Source organism: Schistocerca americana, chromosome X (genome assembly GCF_021461395.2).
Source record: "Schistocerca americana isolate TAMUIC-IGC-003095 chromosome X, iqSchAmer2.1, whole genome shotgun sequence".
NCBI lineage: Eukaryota > Metazoa > Arthropoda > Insecta > Orthoptera > Acrididae > Schistocerca > Schistocerca americana.
Genome location: NC_060130.1, coordinates 190,155,328 through 190,167,906, shown reverse-complemented (window position 1 = coordinate 190,167,906; position 12,579 = coordinate 190,155,328).

Sequence of the window (12,579 nt, the reverse complement as noted above, 5' to 3'; positions counted from 1 at the left end):
TCCTGAGGAAGAACCTGACCAAACAAATATTCCAGTGAAAAAAGAAGAGGCGAAAATGGTCTTGTTAAAGTGCCTTTAACCCCATTCAGACCTTGTTTTATGAACAGAAAATCAAGCTGTTTGGCAACTACAAAATATGAGATCTCAGTAATCTATTTTGTAGGATTTGTGACTTCCAATTTCTTGTGGTTCTAGTGCCATTAATTGCTCCAGGATCAAAATTTGATCCAAAAGATGCCATAAAATTGTGTAAAAATATAAATATTATGCCAAAGAAATAAGCACGGGGCTTGCTATATTTTTCTCAACAAGGGGCAAATTTATTTGGTTTCAAATGTATTTACACTCTGATGTGATATAGGTCTCAGGGAGTAATCCACTTATTGTGAAATGTTAATTAAAAAAACTCCAGACCACTTGACAAAAGACATTTTAAGTGTAATATATATGCAGAATTTGTTTCTTAAATGTGTAAAGTTAAGCAATGATAATAAAGTGAACCTTTAAAAGCCCATATCTCAAAACACCTCTTTTATGTCATAAATATTCAACCTGCCATAACTTCCTCAAATTTAGAGATAGAAAATAAAAGTTTTTTACAGGTTGTTCAGAATTTAATGCTGAATGTAAAAACTACAAAAACTCAAATTCCTAAATTTTCGACGAGAGGTCCCTTTTCGCTTTCCACCTCACAAATATTGATGAGCCAATGACTACCAATTGGCAAGAAAACAGACCTAAATTATCTAGAAAGAAGCTTAATTACTGTTGGAACATTTGTTCAGTGTGTGCATCTTCTTGGTACAACCCAAAAGGGTCAGCACTGCCTGCTTTGCACTTATAAATCTTTCTCACTGTACTGGCCCACAAACAAGACTGACAGCACAATTTTATTCAATCTGTCCTACAGCATATTCTTTTTAATCAGCGCAGTGTAAGATTCAAAAATTGTCTATTCTAACACAAATTCATATACTTACACCCTAAACCATTTACTCCCCACTGGTACTTAAGATTAATAATAAACAGCGAATTTTGAAGACGCTGATTTTCTGAATGTAAGCAGAGACATTCGCATAAACCCTTACCTGCTACTTCAGTATCCTGTTTTGCAAATGCAAATTTCTCACAGTATCTACTGTTTAGCTGCATGTCACCTTCTGCTTTTAGCAAGTTTCATCGTTAAACGCTTCAGTGACCGAAAATAAAGTTCAAGAACTTCACTACTTAACAACTCAAAATGTCTAATGAGAGTTAACTTTCAAGAAGCCTTCCAACAACCATGTAAACAGTACTAAGTTGCATACAACATAGCTCTGTACTCTTTAATATATGCTTACAACTATGAAACTAAATCTGCAGTTTATAACGTTCTCAGTCAATGCTGTACTTGCAGCTTAAGCACATACGACAAAGTATTAAATAAATCCTATACATTTATATTCTACGGGAAAATACAATATGCTAACCACAATCATTTTAACTGATCAACTTACTTACCTCCCAGAATGTCAATGTATATTACATTTCCTATTCTCTCTCCAACAATTTTGCAACCCATTTTGCGTTCTGATTTTCGTATCTTATAAATTGGAACAGCACAAAGCATATGGCGGAGTTACCACTACAGTTCCACGAAGCATATACTATCTTGACCAAAACAGTAACAAACACAGATCTTCCCGCTGGCTAAAAATTTCGTCTTCAAAGTTTATACTCACAACGCCTTCAAATGGATGTGGTAACTTCTGAGAACTATATCACTTCCCCTTGTTTCGCTGTCATTAAAGTCTTGTGCGATTCACCGCCAAACACTGTACTTGTATCGCTTTATTACATATTTACAAATATTGCAAAACAAAGTAAATTGACTAATTCACCGAAGCTAGGTCCATGGAAATACAAGTGTAATAAATTTCTTTGCAATGGTTCGACACTCGTTAACTATCAATAGTTGTGCGCGTCAATCTTGTAGCCTATAAATAGCGAATCTTCGGCGCTGCAATTTTGGATTCGAGGGTTGGATTCCCTCATTTCCTCATCGAGGACTCGCACTGCCTGGGCTACTCCCAGGGTGTATCTTCGACGTGGAAGAGCCCCAACCGTGCTTGTCGCGTTGTTGCCCGTCTGCACGCCATCCCTGCTGCCCGCCGCCGCCGTCATCTGTTCGCCGCCGCCCGGTGCTTGCCGCCGCCGCCGCCGCTTGGTCGCCGTCTGTCCGTGCTCGCCGCTTCCTCTTCTGCCGCCGCCACCTGGTCACCGCTTCTTCAGCCGCCGCCGCCGCCACCGCTTCGCCGCTCTCTTGGTGCTCGCCGCTTCTTCTGCCGCCATCTCTCGGTGCTCGCCGCTGCCGCGTCTCTCGGTGTTCGCTGCCGCCTGCGATCATGGACGCCCCAACTACCACCATCATTTACACCTCTCCTTCACCTGCCCCACTGTAACGTCATGGAGTGCTTCCTCTGGGATTCACCGTCTCATGCACCTCCCTTACTCACAGTCTCCTCCCCATCTATCTCCTCTCCATCGATGTATCCCCACCTGTACGTCACTCCTGCTCCTACCCCTGCTGCTGCCCCTGCTGCTTCTCCCGCTCCTGCCTCTGGCCCTGCTCCCAACCCTCCTCCCCCTCCTGTCGCCCGCCGAGACGACTTTCCCCCTCTCCCCCCTGCGACTACCGCTGCTTCCCTGCCAGAGTCTCCGCCCGCCGCGCCACAGTCGCCGCCACAGAGCGCCCTACCCTCATCCGGTGCTACTGCCTCACAGGAGGGGCCCTGCCTCCCACCACCTCCCCATCCATCCAGTCCCTCATCCCTCATCCCAGGCAACACGCCCAAAAAATCTTCCAAACGGCCCAGTGGCGACCTATCCTCTACTCCTTCCTCCAAAAAGCCACTGCCTGCCCACCTCCCACTGACCCCGCTATGGATACCACCCCACCTCCCTCCTCTCCAGTCCCCTCCCTGTATACCTTTGTCCTAGTCAACCCTGATCCGAAATTCCTGGATGCCCGCGCCCTCACCCTTGAAATCCGGAAGTACATCCCCAGTGCACCCATCACCCAACTTATCCCTCGCAGAGACTCTGTCCTCATCAAGTCTCCCTCTCCGTCCTTCCATACTGATCTCCTCCGGCGCCTTCCCCCGCATCACCTTTGGGCCCCACGCATTCCTCACCCCATTCCTTACATCCTCCTCTCCTCATCAACCCCAACCACCTCGTCGTCCGCCGACCCTCACTGCCGTCATCACAAAACTCAGCCCTGTGGTCACGGAGGCTGAGGTGTTGGCGGAACTGAATGCCCACCCCTCCCTGGAAGTCCGCTCTGCCCGCCGTATTTACAACTCCTGGCCCTGCTTTCCTCATGCGTATCTTTACAGAGTCCACCTCCTCCATCAACCACCTCCTCACGCAGGGAGCCCTGATTTTCAACCGCTGCCACCCTGTTGACCCGTCCCGTCCCCTCCTCAATCCTACCGCTGCCAGCGTTGTCTTCTGTACAATGACCATCTCACCCAAAACTGCAAGAACCCACCCACCTGCCCCCATTGTAAAGCCTCCCACTTCCTCAAACAGTGTCCAACCTCGCCTCCCCCCCATCCTGCAACACCTGCAATGAACCTCACCCCACCTACTCCTCCAAATGCAAAGCCAAGCCCCCTCCCACCAACCCTGAACTCACTGTCCCCGTTCGCCCCATTGACCACCTATCCACCCTAACAATTCCCTCCACCCTCACCCTACAGCAGAAGACATCATCCGGTTCCTCACCGTCGTCCTGCAGAACATCCACCCCTTCCAGCGCCCCCACACACTCCAGCAGATTTCCCTCGCTGCCCCGCTCTGTTTTCCACTTAAACACCTACGCCACATACTCCCACAACCAGGCCCACTTTACCTTCACCCGCCTAGACACCCTCGTTTTAAGACCCTCTCTCCCCCTTCCCACACCCTTCCCACACCCCACCCCATGGCTCGTCCACAGTATCGTCTCCTCTACCTCAACATTCGCTCCCTCCCTGCAAACAAATACCTCTTCATGCATACCCTCTCCCAGCACCAGGTTGACTCCTTCATCCTTAATGAAAACTTCCTCTAACCCCACCATGTGGTCCGCATCTCCCCTTATCTCCTTCACCGCACTGACAATCCCCTTCCCTAGCTCGAGGCGGGGTCGCTATCGGCCACCTCAGGCATCTCCCTGTCCGGCCACAACCCCTCCTCAATGACCCAACCGAACACCTTCTCCTCAGCCTCTTTTTTCCCTCCCTCACCGTCACCTGTGCCACTATCTATATTCGCCCCGCAGCTCCTCTCCCCTTTGACTTCATTTCCCATGTTGACCGTACCTTCTCCACCTATGTGATCGCCGCTGACCTCAACATCCACAGCCGTGACCCTGCCACCCATTGGCGGTGGCATCAGTTTCTTGCCACCCTCCATGGTGATCTTGTTCCTCTCCCACAGCCCACCCGTCCTGAAAGTAACTCCACCCCCGATGTTATCCTCGCTTCCCCCAACCTCCTTGGTCGCATTGCCATTGATGTCCTCGATCCCGTCGGTAGTGACTATCTCCCTGTCCTTCTCACCATCTCCTCTACCCGTCCTGCCACTGCAGCCACCCGCCCACCTGCCCCTCCAAAATCTGTCCATGACTACCACTGTGCCAATTGGGATGCCTACCGGGAATCCATTGCCTTACAGGTCGAAAGCCACCCCCTCACTTTCCACCACCCTGATGACATCACCCATGCCTCTTCCTTCCTTCAGAAGACCATCACTGACGCTGTGGAGGCTCATGTCCCTACCAAACTCATCCACCCTCACCGCCCTACGCTTCCTCCACAGGCCGTCCTTCTTCTGCGTGAATCCCGCAGGCTCTACCACTCCTTCCTCCGCACTCGTGACTGGGATACTCTCACCTGCCACTGACAATTACAGCGACATATCCGGAACCTCCTTACAGCAAAGAAACGCCGGGACTGGCGTCAGACTTGCACACGCCTCAACTCCACCCTCCCTGTCAACTCCTCCAAGTACTGGTCAGCCTTCCACCGCCTTACTGGTAGCCATCCCACCCCGCATTACCCCATCCTCCATGACGATCGACCCTTTCCTGACAACCTCAGTAAGGCTAACCATTTTGCTTCCCACCTGTCCGAGGTCTTCTCCATTCCTGACGATCCCCATTTGGATTACTCCCTCTTCCCCACTGTCCTTGACCGCACTGACACCTCTGTCCCCCTGCTCGCCCCTAGCTTCCAGTACTTGGATCGGCTACCCCCCTCCAACATCAACACTCCCATCACCATGCAAGACATCACACTCGTCCTCTGCTCCAAACGAAACACCGCCCCTGGTCATGATGGCGTGACCTACCGTCACCTCAAGGAATCCCCTCCATCCTTCCTGTCTGTCCTTGCTACCCTGTACAATGTCCTCCTCTCCACTGGATTTTACCCTGACCTGTGGAAGACTTCCCGTGTCCTGCTGTTCCCTAAGCCTAACAAACCCCCCTCTGCTACCTCTTCCTATCGTCCCATCTGCCTCACCTCCGTGTTCAGTAAGGTCTTTGAGGCTATCCTCTCTCGCCGTATCCACCGCCACCTTACCCAGCACCGCCTCCTTCCTCTTACCCAATGTGGCTTCCGGCCTTCCTTCTCCACTGACGACCAGCTCCTTAACCTTACCCATCTTCTTTCCCTCCAACTTAACTCCCGTCGCTCTGTTATCTTTGTTTCCCTTGATCTCCAGAACGCCTATGACCGTGTCTGGCATCCCGGGCTCCTTTTCAAACTCCAGACCTATGCTCTCCCCATCAACTTCGTCCATCTCGTTGCTTCCTTCCTCTCCCATCGTCCCTCCTATGTGACTATCCACAATTCCAACTCCCGTACTTTCTACTCCTCTGCCGGCGTGCCCCAAGGTTCTGTCCTTTCCCCTCTCCTCTATCTCCTGTACACTGCTGATATGCCAAAACCTCCCCCTCCTGTTCATCTTCTCCAGTTCGCTGATGACACCGCCTTCCTAGCCCTTTATCCTACCCTTCAACGGTCCCAAAGTACCCTCCAAACCCACCTTGACCAATTCACCGCTTGGTGCAACCAGTGGTTCCTCCGTGTTATCCCTCCAAGACCCAGGCGATCATCATAGGCCGCACCACCCGCTCCTTCCGCCTCCATGATTTCTACCTCACCATTTATGGCCGTCCTATCCACCTCACTCCTACCCTCAAATACCTTGGCCTCACACTCGACCGCCACCTCACCTGGACTCCCCATCTCCTTACCATCCAAAACAAGGCTCACAACCGCCTCCGCCTCCTGAAACTCCTGTCCGGCCGGACGTGGGGTCTGCATCCTTCCACCATCCTTCACACCTACAAATCCATGATCCGCCCCATCCTTTGTTATGCCAGCATCGCTTGGATTTCCGCCCCTCCCCGGTTCTATAAAGCCCTCCAAATCCTCGAACGCCATGCACTCCGCCTCGCCTTCCGCATCCGCCTTCCGTCCCCCATGCGCGTCCTCTATGACCTCATCCCCTTCCCCCATCTTCTCCTTTTCCTTGAACACATCCGCACACTATATATTGTCCGCCGCCATGATCCCCCTCACCCCCTGGTGTCTCCCTTCCTCTCCACTCCCAACCAGTTGCCGCGCCTTTACCGTTGTGTCCCTCCCTCTCCCCATCTCCACACCCTCCATCTCCTTTCCCAACACAACTTCCACCGTCTACCACTCCCGGATGATGAGCTTCGCCCTGACATCTACCCTTACTACCAACTCTAACCCCCTCTTCTCGCCTCCTCCTCCTCAGGGCTCCCTCTCCTCCCCCTCCCTCCTTCTGAGCGGATTTCCCCTCCTACTCCCCGTCCATCTCTTGTGCCTTCTTTCAGTGTCTCTGCGCTCCCTCCTGCCCTGTCTTCCCTTTTCCTCTCCCGCCCCATGTGTCTCCTGCCTCTTTGTGAACCCACGGTTGCCCCTCCTCTCTTCATCCTGCCGCTTCCCCAGCTGCCCCATGCTCTCCCCTCCTTTTCCATCCTCTCTGACCTTTCCCTCGGCAGGTCCCGCCTGGTAGTTCTATTCTTCGTCGTGTGTGCTCCAAGTGGGTTTTAAGTGTGTTGTTTCAGAGTGTTTTTAATACTGTGGCCAACTTTTAACCTGTGCATGCGCGTCCAGTGTCTTCTCTGTGTTTTAAGAATCGCCAACTGTGTTTTTTAACTTTCTGGTGACTTTTTTAACTGTTCCCAATGAACTTCTACATGACAGTGTATTTTTACCTCCATTTTCTCCCCTTAATCTGTTTTATGTTCCCCTTTTTTATCTCCTTATGTATGTATTAATTTATTCTTGTTTTAGTTATCATGTCACTCGGCTGAAGAGCGGCGGATTGTGCTGCTGACAGCCCTCCCCTGCCCATATGGGGCAGGGGCATGAAATCACAATAAAGAAAAAAAAAAGCGCTGCAATTGATTGGGAAAATTGAAGTCCACAAGAGTCAAAAGCAAAAGCACTTGTCGTAAATTTGTTTATAGTGTGAACGTAGAAATTGACATGTTGGTGTGGGAAACCACTTTAACTCCGCCTGCAGTTACTGTTGGAGTGAATTAAGTAGCTCTCCAGTTGCTGCTGCCAGTCCCAAGCCCGGAGAAAGGAGGAGGGTTGGCGAAGCGCAGAAGCCGTAAAAGAATCGACATAAAATAGTTGGAGAGATCCTATAGAGCTTAGTACCATAGTCGTAATGACGACTACGATAATAATAATATTGAGTAAGCCACACAATTTCAACGAGCGTAACAAGTAGGAATGTTGGAGCTTCCCCAATCTCTTCAACCGAAATGCAAATACTTCTGGGCATAACCGTTTCTATTGAATAAAACTTTTCGTGGTTATAGCTATTCTTATAACAGCAAAATATAACAGTTTACGAATGGATAACTTGCACACCCTCCGCGCTTATGCCAATTCCTGCTATTATCTGTCAGTGTAACAGCGCCAAAGGACTTGTTAGTATGTAAGGATAGCGTGTTTAGTTTCGAAGTTGAGACAAAGTTATTGTAGTAGTGGACACAAGGAATCGGATATTCTAACCGCCGCTTCAGTATATTTATTCCTTTATGAAATTCGTTGAAAATAATGTGTCTACAACCAATAGCTTAATATATAGTATCAATACTAGTGATAAGAACAATCTACATAAAAACCTAAAATCACGTACCTTGGTCGAAAAAAGCGCCCAATATTCAGGAATACATAGATTCAGTTAACTGCCAGCAACCATTAAAAACTTTGTTTCAGATAAATTACAGCTTAAACAGAGTTTGAAAGGCGTTTTGGTAGGAAACTCATCTACTCTGTAGACGAATATCCTAACTGGGATAGTTAGACCAGCTTATGTAAAAATTTCCGTTTTGACAGCACTTAGTCACAACAGTTAAGATTAGGTATGATGATAAATTTATCAAATATTAATAACTAGGTTTCATTCTGATAGTGTATGAATTCTGTAAATATTAGCAGTTCCAGTTTATAGTAATATGTTCACATATTGCGACAATCTCCTGACAAATGATTGGGGAAGTGAGTGTTGCATTCATATGTTCTATATTATGTTATATTTTCTGACATGTTCCACTCTCATGAGAGTCATGTCACTTTTGGGTCTATGTAACAAAAACTTAATCTAATCTAGAAAGAAAATTTCATCTCATCGAAATAGTCAATAGAAATTGTGAATTATATTTCATTATGGGGCTTTAAATTTCTAGTAATGGAATAACAATATTTTTGTGAAAAGTTCACAGTCAAATAGATTACCACATAGTCCAGTACGAGTATGTACTTAGAATATGATTTATAACCCCTTTGTAATGTTTAGTTGTGTCTCAGCTACATTTTCTGACATGATAGAGAAAGAATTCAAAGTATGACTAGTAGTAAATCTGGCAAAAATTACAGTGATCCCTTAGACTGCCCTCATCTGATGAAAAGTTTAATTTATAATTGAGCTTACTGTTGATGTGCTAATGTAATGACCAACCTTGCCTTCCATTTGCCGAAACATTCACTGATTACCCCAAAAGTAACATTGTTAATAACTTTACTAGTAGAGAATTAAAATTATAATAGAAATTCTCTCTCTCTCTCTCTCTCTCTCTCTCTCTCTCTCTCTCTCTCAACAGTAGTGCTGTGAAATGGTTTGAGTCTTATTTAACTAACAGGAAACAAAGGGTGTCATTGTGAAATACCCGAGCATTAAGCAGTCAGTCTTCATCCGACTGGGAATTGATTACGTGTAGTGTTCCTGAAGGTTCCATCTTGGGTCTGTTGCTTTTTCTTGTATGCATTAATGACTCCTTGCACATTACATTGCCAGATGCTAACTTTGTTTTGTTGCAGATGGTACAGACATTCCAATAAGTAGGAAGTCAAGTACAGATTTAGAAATGGCTGCTAATCAAGTTTTCACTTACGTTAATAAATGACTGAAAACTAATTCACTGTCGTTAAACTTTGCAAAGACACACCAGAACCTGTAAGAGATTTCCTTGTAGCATGTGTATAGCACATGAAGACATGCAGATCAAACAGGTGGACAGTGTTAAATTTCTGGGATTATAACTCGATAATAAATTCAGTTGGGATGGGATTTGCAGTCAGATTGATGTCAGATGTAGTAAATATAATAAGAACTTGCATATATATATTTTTTTAATTTTCTTTCTGTAATGTCATATGGGATCATATTCTGGAGTAACTGACAAAGCCGAGCAAAAGTTTTTAGCAAGCAAAAGCATATAACAAGACTCATTTGTTGTGTAAATTTAAGAAAATCATGTAGAAACCTGTTCAAGGAACTTTGTATCCTAACCATTGCTTCTCAGTATATTTATTCTTAATGTAATTTGTTGCAAGTAATATATCTCCATTTCCAACCAATTGCTCAATACATAGTATCAGTACTAGGAATAAGAACAATCTACATAAAAACCTAAAATCACATACCTTGGATCAGAAAGGGGTCCAATATCCAGGAACACACATTTTCAACAAATCACCAGCAACCATTAAAAACTTGGTTTCAGATAAAGCACAGTTTAAACAGAGTTTGAAAGACTTTCTGGTAGGCAACTCCTTCTACTCTACAAATAAATATCTTAACAGCGACTGTTAGACCATCTTAAGGAAAAATTTTAGTTTGCACCAATAGGTCACAACTGACAAGATTAGGTATTTTATGAATGATAAATTTATTAAATGTGCATAGCTGTGTTTCATCCTGATAGAGTATTAATTCTGTAAATATTAGGTGTTCTAGTTTACTGAAATGCATTTACCTATTTTGACAGTTTGCTGATAATTGATCAGGGTAGTGATTATTATATTCAGACGTTTTATGTTTTTTTTATGTTACACTTTGTGACTTGTTTCACGCCCGTGAGAATCACCTCATTTTTGGGTCTCTGGCACAAAAACTAAATCTAATGTAATCTAATCCCATTTCATTATAGTCACAGAACTTTGTAGGTAGTAGTCCTAGTGCTGTGTTGACATTGCCAAGTCTTGTAAACATTCTCTAGTCCATGTAGTAATTTTGCCGCAAGTGTCATATATCAGAGCAGACTTGATCACTTATTCTACATTATTTGCCCACAAAATTGAAATACTGAATGGGGATAAGGTATTTATTTATTTTTATCTACACCAAATCATTCACATGCAGTCAATGGTTCCGTGAATAATTTTGATAACTACTTTTACATTGGGAATTGACAAAATGCGGTTGTGGGAGTGATGTAATCAACTAATTGATATGTGACAATTGCAGTGTCTCTCTAATTTCTCATGTTCTTTGATGCTTCCTGTTCTGGTTTGTTTGCTAATGTGTACACATGTGTCTTTTGTATCTGTGCACAATAAAGTGTGGTTTACACTGAGGTGAAAAACAGTCATGGAATAGCAATGTGCACATGGTGGTAATATCATGTATACAGTGTATAAAAGGACAATGCATTAGCAGACCAGTCATTTGTATTTGAGTGATTCATGTGAAATGTTTCCAACCTGATTATAGCCATATGAGGGGAATTAACAGATTTTGAACACGGAATGGTAGTTGCTGCTAGATGTGCGGGACTTTCCACTTCAAAAATCATTAGGGAATTCAGTATTCTGAGATCTGCAGTGTCAAGAGTGTTTCGACAGTAGCAAATTTCAAGCACAGTGCAAGCTATTGGTGGCTCCATAATTGTGTGGGCTGTGTTTACATAGAATGGACTTGCTCCTCTGGTCCAACTGGGCCAATCATTGAATGGAAATGTTTATGTTCAGCTACTTGGAGACCATTTGCAGCTATTCATGTTTGAAACAATGGTGGAATTTTTATAGATGACAGTGTACCTGGTCACCGGGCCACAATTGTTTGCACTCAGTTTAAATAACTGTCTTGGCCGACCTCAATCAACTCAACCTCTCTATCTTAATAATGGAGCACCGACATTCCTCTCAGACCCCACACACACCTATTTCCATTTGGACCTCTTGTTCTCCAGTGCCCACTTTTCCTGTCACCCTGAATGGTCCATTCTCTCTGATATGTACTAGAGTGACACTCTCCCATGCGCTATCTGTTTGCTGACTCCTATCCCACCTATGTGTAAAGCCAATTGGAAGCTTTCTGAGGCTATCGAGGCTGACTGGAGCCTTCAGTCCTCCCTGGAGACCTTCAAAAAACATTTCCCCAGTTGTGATGACCAGTCATAGTTCCTCACAACCATTATCTTTACCATCATAGAACATTCCATACCTCGCACTTCATCTCTACCATGCTGTGTACTGGTCCCCAGGAGAACTGAGGCATACTGTGATGTGAGTCACATGCGAAGACCTGTTCTCTGCATTTATAACCATCATCCTTTGATGGCAAGCTCTATTTGCTGTAAACAGTTGCAAGTGCAGTGTCATTGCATTCTTCGCTATATCAAAACAGCTAGCTGGATTTCATTTACTGGTTCTTTTAACAGTTCCACTTCCTCTTCCAAGTGGCCGTGCGGTTAAAGGCGCTGCAGTCTGGAACCGCAAGACCGCTACGGTCGCAGGTTCGAATCCTGCCTCGGGCAGGGATGTTTGTGGTGTGCTTAGGTTAGTTAGGTTTAACTAGTTCTAAGTTCTAGGGGACTAATGACCTCAGCAGTTGAGTCCCATAGTGCTCAGAGCCAACCAACCTTCCTCTTCCGTCATGTGGGGGGCAACCTCCATCGTCTGTTTGGAACTAAGGTCTATTACCTGATTTCCAGTATGACTGTAGCAGGTGATGTCATTGTGGACCTGGTAGCTATCTCCAACACCTTGGGCTGCTATTCTGTGGAGATTTTGAGCTCCACCCAATATCACCCCACCTTCCTCCCTCGGAAACGAGTGGAGGAGGCTTAGATGATACCCTCCTCCTCTCAGAAGAGTGAATGCTACAATTCTGTCTTTACCATGGGGGAAATAGATCATGTTCTCACTTCATCCTGATCTTCCACCCCAGGGCCAGATAATGTTCACATTCAGATGTTGCAGCACCTTTCTCTTGAGG